Source organism: Urocitellus parryii, chromosome 13 (genome assembly GCF_045843805.1).
Source record: "Urocitellus parryii isolate mUroPar1 chromosome 13, mUroPar1.hap1, whole genome shotgun sequence".
Taxonomy (NCBI): Eukaryota; Metazoa; Chordata; class Mammalia; order Rodentia; family Sciuridae; genus Urocitellus; species Urocitellus parryii.
This window is the reverse complement of record NC_135543.1, coordinates 52,241,857-52,251,204: the sequence shown is the minus strand read 5'-3', so window position 1 is coordinate 52,251,204 and position 9,348 is coordinate 52,241,857. Positions and strand designations below refer to the sequence as shown.

The window sequence follows — 9,348 nt, the reverse complement described above, 5'->3', positions numbered from 1 at the left end:
TGGCTCTCCAATTGTCTTCCTGTCTTTCTATGTATTTTTGCACGGTTGGACTCTTTCTATTATTCTAAAATCTGAAATTTAGTATAAGATTTTAAAAACACAGACTCTTGTTTCCTCTCAAGATAACTTCCTCCTTCAGCCTCGGTTGCTTGCCGTCTGGGTCTGTCACACAGCTGTCACCCCAGGACTTCCCTTAATTACTTACCTCATTTGAAACCACTGTTTCCTGGATCCTCTTGTCTTTTCCTTGGTTTGCTCTGTTGTTTTGCTGAGGCGTCTTGCCAAGTCGCTTCCTAAGAGAAGATAACGTGGGAGCTGAATTTTCTGAGCCTTGCATGTGAGACGCTGTAGGCAGACTGGCTTCCTTCTCGGGTCTGATCTCTCCATGCCTCCTTCTGGGTGGAATTTTTTTTTTTTTTTTTTTTTTAATAGGGGAAGCAAAATTTCATGTCTACTCTTTTGGAATTTTTTTCTGCTAAGCCTGAGAATTAAATTGACATCAGACAGATCCACAGAAGAAAAGCATGCAGATTGATTCAATACCAGTTTTGAGTGTCATGGGAGACTTCATAGGGAAATGATGACACAGAAACACTTCTAAATACTGACTTAGACAAAGTAGTAAATCATGAAAATGTGGCAAGGCTAAGGGACTTCCTCTAAGGTGGTTAGCTGGGTGGAGATGATGTAGCTAGGAGGGTAAGGATTACTGTACTGAGGTTTATTAGTACAGATCTCCCTCGGCCTCCACTGCTTGTCCTGCTCTGCTTGTGGTCTAGGATGGGCGTCTTCCACTTGGGCATTTTATCTCCTGCTTTCAAGAAACAGAAGAAAGGTCAGGGGGATGGTCTTGCCCCAGATGTTTTTCAAGTGCCTTTAACTCAAAATAGTCCATGTGCTAGAGTGGCATATTTTTAACTTCTTCACCTTCACTGGGTTTTTGTAGTTACCACTTCCTTCTGTGTCTTCCAGAAATTTATTAAAAGGGTTAGGTCACTGGTATCTCCTTCCTCTTCTCTTCTCTTGATTATGCTGTTTTAATTTCTTTACTTTTTTTTCTTTTTTCCAGTACTCGGGATTAAAACTAAGGGTGCTTTAACCCTGAGTTACAACCTCAGTGCACTCCACATCCCTCCAACCCCCCCTATTTTCTTAAATTTTAAGATAAGTTCTCACTAAAATTGCCTAGGCTGACCTCAAACTTGAAGTCCTCCTACTGCAGGCTTCCGAATTGCTGAGATTATAGGTGTGTGCCACTGTCTCTGGCTTGTGAGGTTCTCTAGTTTTGTACAGTCATAGAAAGTCTAGTTTCCTAATTGTCGTTTAAAGAACTAGCATTTCTATGGTGGAACAAGACTACAGAGCACATAAATGAATGATTTTCTATTAAGTAGGAATAATTTTTTTAAAAAATCATGATGCCAAAAGTGTGACTGGATATGTGGATCACTAGGAGTTTAGATTTCTAGAATAAGTTTTGTTTTTTTTTTTTTTAATTCGTGTTGTTGAAAAGAAAGAAAAGTTTTTAGTTTCCTTGAACAGGTGAAATAATATTAATTGACCACTTACATAAACTGATACATAAAGGATGCAAATTAGTACTTTTTCAGAACCTACTATGTGCCTCAATCTTTTCATCCATTTACTAATTGATATCCATAACAATATTGAGAAGACCTTATTGCTATCTCATTGCTGATGAAACAGGGCAAATGAATTACTCTCTGTAAAGTCATCCAAGAAAATTTGTCTGGGTTGCAGTTAATACCCAGTTCTTCTGAACCCTAAAATCTGTGCCACTTACCATTTTATTTGCCCAAAATACAGGTAGATGCATCCATTTCTAGGGCTGGGCAGCTTAGGACAACAGATGTTTTTTACCTCCTAGTTTTGGAGGCTAGAATTCAGAAATCAAAGCGTTGGTAGGACAGCACTCACTCAAAGGCTCTGGAGGGAATCTCCTCCATGCCTTTTCCTTGGCTCCTAGTGTCATGAGCAATTCTTGATTTGCAGCTGCACAACCCCAGTCTCCGTCCCTGTGGGCACGTGGCATTCTCCCTGCGAGTGTCCGTGTTCACCTGGTAGCCTTCTAATGAGGAGATCAGTTACAGAGTATTAGGAAGTCCCCACTCCACTATGAGCTCGTCTTAGCCAATTCCACCTTCAATGGTCCTATTTCCACATAAGTTCACCTTCCAGGGCCCTAGGGGTCAGGACTGTCTTTTCTGAGGACCCAATCAGCCCGTCCCATCTTACTTGGATTTCCTTCTCTACACAGGCTCTATTTCAACCTCTTCTGGATGAGCATAGGTATTGTTAGCAAAAATTTCTCAAAATTAGCTTACATATATATACTTCCACAATTTCCTTAAAAAAAAAAAGGTACAATTCTTTATGAAGGAAACTTAATCATCTTCTCCCCACCTCTTCTCCTCCTACTTTTCCTTCTCTTCCTCCTTCTTTTTTTGTGGGTGGAGATAGAACCATAACATATAGGTTAAGCTCATAATCTACTACTGAGCTATACCCACAGTCTCAGAAACCTGATTTTTAAAATCCTAAATCTGTTTTAAAATCACTTTATTGAAGTATTTCACCTCCATGGATGATTTTGAGTTAAAATTTTTAAGCATTTTAAAATAGACCCATAAATTAACATTATCACATTAGAAGTAATAGAATTATATCCATTCCTCAAAAATGTGGTCTCATGGAAAGTGACTTCAGGGTATTAAATGATGCATCACAATAAAAACTAGATCGTTTTAAAATGTAAATACGCATTCAGTGCAGAATCCTTCTTGTAGAACCTGAAGTAAAACAATAACTAAAATAAGTATGGAGTTTATCTCAATACCAGTCTTCCTATTACACTATTACACTATTATTATGTCAATCCTGTTGGTTTTTCCAGAAACATCTAAGTGCCCAACATGACTAACTATACCTGCTCTGTACTAATGTTTGATTTCTTTTTAATAGTCAGCATATTGTATGAAAGGACTATTTCACACATACAAATAATTATAGGCTATTTTGGTGATTCAGATATTGACTACATTACATTCTTTATAAAAATGAATGTCAACAGAATCTAAGTGTTCCTGGCTGGAATCTACATCTTCTGGGCTATAGCACAGGTTCCCTTTCAGTTGTCTAAAATCATCAGAAGGGATAAGTTCCTATTTGCAATAAGGCATGCATTTACACGCGGCATAAATAATTCTTCTCCTAGTTGCAGTTCTGTTACTTCTGTGGTTTTGTTTCCTTTAATTTACTATCAATCATGACCCCCATCTGCCACAGGGACAATGAGAGTGGCAGGTAATGTCACTTTCTGGTTATCCACAGGACTTTTCTAAGATTCAAGACATATGAGAATTCATGCATTTAATGACAGCCACCTGAATACTCCCCAGGCCCTCCAGCTTTCCAGTGGACTGTGTGTGCTTGTGTGTGTGTGTGTGTGTGTGTGTGTGTGTGTGTGTGTATGGCGGCCAAGCAAACACTGCTATTTAAAGGCCACACAAATTGAAACTCCCACCCTGCTTGTTGGCAGAAGGTCCAATTTCCTCCCCTTCCGGGTGAGTATTGCTTCTCCTTTCCACATCTTGTCTTGACTCACCTTTTGCAGCCCCCACACCTAGAGATCTCTCTGTTTTTCTCCTCTGGATGTTTCCTAACTATTTCTCTGCCTGCTGACCCTCTTTCCGTCTTCTACCAAGGGAAGAGTCCTTTGCCTTATTGCTCAAAGCGGAAAGGCAAGGCGGCCATGTTTTGGGATTTGAAGCAGCCACCAGGGAACTGTTCTGCACAAAAGGAAAATGCAAGACCGAATAGCTATTGTCACGGCTCATAGCGTCCATTGGTCACACTCCTTCAGTTGGGTCTCCTTGGAATCTCTGTTTTGTACATCCAGCCTACTAGTGTGTTGTTGGGGCCTCGTTCCTCCTCTTCAACTACATCTACCACCTCAGGTCCAAGAAGAGAAATTCCATTGCAATAAAAAAAAAAGAAAAGAAAACAGAATATCTCTAATCAAAATGAAGATGTTCCCCCACCCTTCGTATGATTGAAAGACACATTAATGACAGCATGACATTATTAAACAGCACTTACCATTTCAGGTTGAAACACATGCATTTCAATCTCTCACCTGCCAGCTTCCTTAAGCACAGGGGACTGAAGAGGCCCCAGAAAGGATCCTCCTAGAATAAAATGAAGGTCTCTTTTAGGTTTCCACCTCAGAATGCCTGTGCTTCTGTGGTTGCAAATGAGCATAGACTGCAGTACTGTAATGGTATTAGTCAAGGTTCCCCTGAGAAACAAAACCAATAGGACATGCAGTTATCCCTATCCACACCTGGGGAATTGATTCCAACCTCCCTCCCCAGCCAAGATGCCAAAATCCACAGATGCTCAAGTCCGGAGAATGCAATAGCATAGTATTTTGAATATAACCTACCTAACTCTCCTGTATACTTTACGTTATCTCTAGATGACTTTTAATACCGAGTATAATATACATGCTTTGTAAATTGTTGTGATACTCTGTTGTTTCAGGAGTAGAGACAAGAAAAAAAAAGTCTGTGCATGTTCAGTACAGAGGCACCCATCTTAGGCCTCACTATACAATGACATGTCAGAAACCATGCAACATTTTGGGGGGGGGATATTTTCAATCCATGGATGTTGGGTGAATCCATAGATGCACAATATGTAAATACTGAGGGCTGACTCTGACTCTGAGAGAGAGAGAGGTTAGGAGACTGAGAAGTTCTACAATTTGCCAGTTGCAAGTTGGAGACCTCGGATAGTAGGTAGTGTAATTTCAGTCTTAGTTTGAAAGTCTGAGAACCAGAGCGGCCTAGGATGTAAAGTCCAGTACAAAGACCCAGTCCTAGCCTCAACATGAAGTCAGGAAGCAAAAATTGGCAAATTCTTCCTTCCTCTGCCTTTCTGCCCTTTTCAGGCCCTCAAAGGACTGGATGATTCCCAACCATACCAGAGAGAGACATCTATTTTACCAACTCCACCATTTCAAATGTTAATCTTACCCAGAAACACAACTCACAGATATTACCAGAAACAATGTTTAATCTGGGCACCCGTTCCACAGTTAAATTTGACCCATGAAAATAATCATCGCAATCACAAACTCAAAAAGGCCAGATGCAAGGACTGAGCTCCACAGATGAGGGTATTATATGAACTAGAATTCCCCTTAGGCAGCCTGCAATGCTTCCGATCTGGAATGCCCCCTTAAAACTCATACATCAGGCAATGTCACAAGGTTCAGAAGTAAAAAGATTAGATCATAAAGTCTCTGATCCCATCCGTGGATTAATTCATTTGATGGATTATTAATTGAAATGAACTTACGGTGAAAACAATAGGTACGTGGGAGTTGGCCACTAGGTATGTGGTCTTGGGGACTGCATCTATCCCTGGCCCCTTTCTGTCTCTCTCTCCTCTTTCTCTCTTTCCTCTACTTCCCAACTACCATGAGTCAAGCAGCTTTCCTTCACCATTCCCTTCTGTCCCACAGCCATACAGTCAGCCAACTGTGGACGAAGACCACTGAAACAGTGAGCCAAAGTTGTTCTTGTCCGGTATTTGGGTTGCAGTAGAAAACTAAGACATAGCCAGGCTTCCTTGGTCTAAAACCTTCCCTGACTCTAGCAGCAAGACCTTGACCAAGATACTTAACTTTTGGGCTGGGGATGTGGCTCAAGCGGTAGCGCGCTCGCCTGGCATGCGTGCGGCCCGGTTTCGATCCTCAGCACCATATACAAACAAAGATGTTGTGTCCGCCGAGAACTAAAAAATAAAATGTTAAAAATTCTCTCTCTCTCTCTCTCTCTCTCTCTCTCAAAAAAAAAAAAAAGATACTTAACTTTTCTGTGCCTCCGTTTTATCATTTGTAAAATGAGGATGCAATAGCACCCATTTCGTGGTGTTTCCACCAGAATTTAATGGCAAAGGGCAGAATGCAACAACCATTTGCCACTATTGTACCTGAATAGTCTAATGATAGAGCTTATCATTTTTGAAGGTTTACCATAAAACATTTTGATGACTGTTCCTTGTGCTTCTGCCAGCAAGTGGTGTGAACTAACCCCATAATAAACCCCTCTCCATCTTGCTATTTCCTTACATATAAGGACTCACATTGATTGGTTATGATTGCATTCCTATAAAACATCTTAGGTTTTATTCACACTCTCCTCATATGTCTAGTTTTCCAGATTTTGTGCCACCATTGTGGCTCTCTTTGTGACAGTGCTCTGTGTCTTCATTGGAGATGGACAGAGAAAAAGGTAGAATTGTCTTACAGACATGGAACATTTGCAAATACTATATGTGCATGTGTGTGTGCACACATGTGTACAAGTATGCCCCAGAGCTTTGCTGACTCCTATACAGATTGTGGTCTGCTTTCCTTCCCAGATTTCTTTCCTTGGCTTCATCTTGGTTCCCAGCTTGTGTTTATGAAATTTATTCCTTCCTTATCCACACATACACACACACACCCACACACACAAAAAAAAAATCTACCTCTATAACCTCAAAATGTATGAGGGAGTGACTGTCAGAGACAAACAGGAGAGGCATTGTGTCTTGGAGCTAATTTATGAGCTATAGGAAATCCCGGGACATGAGCATTGACTTTAGACTCACACACAAAAAGCGAGTCCCTTTGGTGAATGATCTCAAAACTCACCCAGGTGAGGAAATGGGAAAGGCCAGCAGGCAGTATTCAGGTTGAACCTGTTTGGTTTCATTTTGCTGCAGTGAGGTGATCTGTTTAGGGTTTGCTTTCTCTGCTCTGAGGTTTCAGAGCTTTCCTGGTGAACTTGCAGGTGAACAAGGTAACTGAGGTAACTGTCTCGCTTCACCTAAACAGGAGTCTTCTTTGTAAAACCAGATGGCGAGCCCAGGATTGTAGCAGACAAGGGAATGTTCTCAAAAAAAAAAAAAAAAAAAAAAAGATACTCACCAGAGCATCCCCTCCCCTGTGCCAGGTTTACCTGGTAAACTTAAGAAGCACAAAATGGGGCAGCAGGTGTATGTTAGTGGTAGAGTGCCTGCTTAGCGTGTGTAGACTCTGGGTTTGACCTCAGCACAGCAAGACATAAATAAAAATAAAAATGAGTCATAAACAGGTTCTGTAGAAGCCAACGAAGGGTGCTAACTCTGCTGCTGCCAGATGTTTTTACTGGAATGAAAGAACCCATAATGTATCAGTCTGCTCTGGGATCTCTCTGCCTCCTGGTTTGGAAACTCTCTTCCCTAACACGAATACAGAACAGCCTGTGTTCTTGTTTTCCTTTCCTGTTTTTTAAAATCCCACCAATCGACACGTTCCCCCCTTCTGTTTTTCTAGTTTTAACTTCATATCACCTCCTAATAACTTAAAAATATGTTTTTGGTCCCTACCAGGTATGATACAAATTGAATAAACACACATTAGTTAATAAAACCATGCATTCAGGGGCTGGGGTTGTGGCTCAGCGGTAGAGTGCTCGCCTAGCATGCGTGAGGCCCTGAGTTTGATCCTCAGCACCACATACAAATAAATAAAACAAAGGTATTGTGTCCAACCAATAAATAAATAAATAAGTAAAACTTAAAAAAAAACAAAAAACATGCATTCAGGTGAGTCTGCATGCAAGGCCAGGCATGTTGATGAATGCTTGCATCCTGTCCTAAGGGGACTTTTCCTCCTACTGCAGTCACAGCTGGTTGGACCAGAGTGGACACTTGATACAAAGGCAGGCAGGAGGCAATAATGTAGGCCAGGGGACAAAGATGACCTTGGTCAACCTGTGAGACCAGGGGGCAGCTACCTGTCGGAGGCAAAGATAACACACAAAAAAAGCCTTGAAAGAGAAGACACCTTAGGAGAGAGAAAATGAAGACTGGAATTCTAAATCTGGCTCTGTCACTTTCACCCCCCATAGTTTTACTGAGATATAATTAACATATAAAATTGTATACATCTAACTGTACAGTGTGATTTTTTTTTTAATGTACTAGGGAAAACTACATCCCTTGCTCCCCCTCCCTTTTCTTTATTTTTGAGTCAGGGTCTCACTAAATTGCTTAAACTGACCTTGAACTTGTGATCCTCTTATTTCAGTTTTCCAGGTAACTGGGATTATAAGCATGGACCACTGCGCCCAGCTCAATGCGATGTTTTACTTCTTTTCTTTCTTTTTTTTCTTCCTACAGACATATTCCCCAGTTGAATCTGGACTGCCCCAAGGACAGAAAAGAATCTTAGTGTAAACCAAAAGAACAACAGCAAATTGTCCAAGGTCTATCAGTGGATGCAGTCAGTGTGATGTTGGGATATGTATATAAGTTGTGAAATGATTACTATAATCAAGCTAATTAACATACCCATCATTTCACATAGCTGCCCATTGTGTGTGTTGAGAACATTTAAGATTTACTCTCTTAGCAAACTTCAAGTATAAGATACCATATTACCCACCACAGTCACCATACTGTACCTGAGATCTCCAGAGCTTATTCCTTTTGTAACTGAAACTCCTTATTTCTTGACCATTATCTCCCTCCTCCCCCCAAATCCCCAGCCCCTGGCAATCACCATTCAACTCATCCCTTCTAAGACTTCCACGACTGAGATCTCAGATGCATCTGTGCCTGGCTTCCTCCGAGAAGCATGACGCCCTCCAGGTTCAGCCACATAGCCAGCAACAGCATTTCTCTCCTTCTCAAGGCTGAAGAACACTCCATCGCACTTACACACAACACTTGCTTCATCCATCCACCTGTAGGTGTACACATAGGTTGTTTTCATATCTTGGCTGTTGTGATGAATGCTACAGGAGAATACAGACATTTCTTTAAGACAAGTGCTTTCATTTCCTTTGGATTCTGCTCCTTGATCTTGAGAAATTAATGCAACTCCCTTAGACTTCACTGCTCTCATGGTAATTTGGAGATAATCACACTGACTTCACAGAGTTTGGGAGAGGGTTAAGATGGCATATAAAGTGAATGTATGCTGGGCTCGGTGATGCATACACCTGTAATCCCAGCAGCTCAGGAGGCTGAGACAGGAAGATCAAGAGTTCAAAGCCAGCCTCAGCAATGGTAAGGTGCTAAGCAGCTCAGTGAGACCTTGTCTCTAAATAAAATACAAAATAGGGCTGGGGATGTGGCTCAGTGGTCGAGTGCCCCTGAGTTCAATCCCCGGTACCACTCCCCCACCAAAAAAAAAGTGAATGTAAGGAACAATATAATCAACAAATAGTGGCTACCATACGTAAAAGTGTGTGTGTGTGTGTGTGTGTGTGTGTGTTTAATGGAAATACT

At 41.2% G+C, this 9,348-nt stretch overlaps 1 non-coding gene across 1 annotated transcript; it reads right to left on the bottom strand.

The window, feature by feature from the left end:
- Positions 1-8,233: 8,233 nt before the first annotated feature.
- On the bottom strand, positions 8,234-8,339 carry LOC113186926 (small nucleolar RNA SNORA31). The gene has a single exon (XR_003301352.1). It is a non-coding gene; the product is annotated as a small nucleolar RNA SNORA31 (small nucleolar RNA).
- Positions 8,340-9,348: the final 1,009 nt, after the last annotated feature.